Below are 1,672 nucleotides of genomic sequence, written 5' to 3' on the forward strand. Positions count from 1 at the left end.
GAAGGTTACTCATTAACCATAACCTAAATCTGGCTGTTCCTGTCCCTTTTGCAAGAATGCTTTGTTCTCTCTGTTACAAACCTTGCTGCCCAGCCACTTACCTAGCACATCCAGCTGCCATCTTTCTTTACATGAGTGTGATCAATAAATACCAAGGTTCTGGCTGCCTCATGGCCTTTTGTTCCCTACAAACAACTGGTCGTCCCAGATACCTGCTACACCTCTATTTTGTCTCTTGCTCTTTCTTCCCACTGTACAGCATAACACCTGTCAGGAGATTGAAATCTACTGTAGGGTCTCCAATATATCCCCTTTTCCTGATAGGCAGAACCAACACTGTCAAAATTGCCATACTACCAAAACTTACATAGATTTAACACAATCCCAGTCAAAATATCAATAGCATTTCTCACAGAACTAGAAAAACAATCCTAAAACTTAGATGGAACCAGGAAAGAGATCAAAAATAGCAAAAGCAATCCTGGAGAGCAAAAGCAAAGCAGGAGGCATTACAATCCCAGATTTTAAGTTATATTACAAAGCTACAAAAATAGGATGATATTGGAACAAAAATAGACATATAGATCAGTGGAACAGAACAGAGCATGCAGAAACATCCCCAGATACACACAGTCATCTGATCTCTGACAGAGTGGTCAAGAACTTGAAGTGGTCTATCCTGAAGGATAGATACCCTCTTTAAATATGGTGCTAGTGAAACTGGTTACATGTATGTATAAGATCAAATCTAGGCTCATATCTATCACCATGTACCAAAATAAAATCAAAATGGATCAAATACCTAAATATTAAAACAGAAACAATCTGTTGCAAGACAAAAGAGACAAAATTTTTAAAGATATAGGTAAGGTCTTTCCAAAAAGAATTTATACAAAAAATAACATAAAGAATCAGCAAATACAATTAGATCAAACTTGGAAGATTCTGCATGGCAAAGGAACCAACTGAGTGAACAGACAACCTACTGAATGAGAAGGAAATTTTTGCCAGCTTCTCTTGTGATAGAGGACTCATTCTAGAATATAAAAAGAACTCAAAAAAATGACCCCCCAAGTAAAAGACCCAATCAAAAAAAGGACAATTGAAAGGAATAGATATTTCTCACAAGGAATACAAATGAACAAAACTATATGAAAACATATTCAAAATCACTGGCCATTACAGAAATACAAATTAAAATAACATTGAGATTCTATCTTACTCCAGAAAGAATGGCTATCATAAAAAAATAATAATAATAACAAATCTTGGCAAGGCTTCAGGGTAAAAGCAACCCTTCTACATTGTTGGGAGCATAAATTAGTACAACTATTATGCAAACCAGAATAGAGATTCCTCAAAAAATGAAAACTAGAAATTGTATTTGCCCCAGCTATTCCCCTTCTAGCTATCTTTCCCAAAAAGTTAAAAACATCATATTGCAGTGACACATGCATACCAATGTTTATAATAGCTTAACGCAAAATAACTAAATCATAGAAGCTGCCTATATGCCCATCAACAGATAAGTGGATAAAGAAAATGTAGTATTTACTCCTTGAATTAATCAACAAATTCAGCAGTGTAGCTGGATACAAAGTCCATACCCCAAAATCAATAGCACTCCTATACACAAACAACAAATAGACTGGGAGAGAAGTTAAGGAAACCA

The sequence above is a fragment of the Chinchilla lanigera genome, unplaced genomic scaffold (assembly GCF_000276665.1).
Source record: "Chinchilla lanigera isolate Chin_1 unplaced genomic scaffold, ChiLan1.0 scaffold00045, whole genome shotgun sequence".
Classification (NCBI taxonomy): domain Eukaryota; kingdom Metazoa; phylum Chordata; class Mammalia; order Rodentia; family Chinchillidae; genus Chinchilla; species Chinchilla lanigera.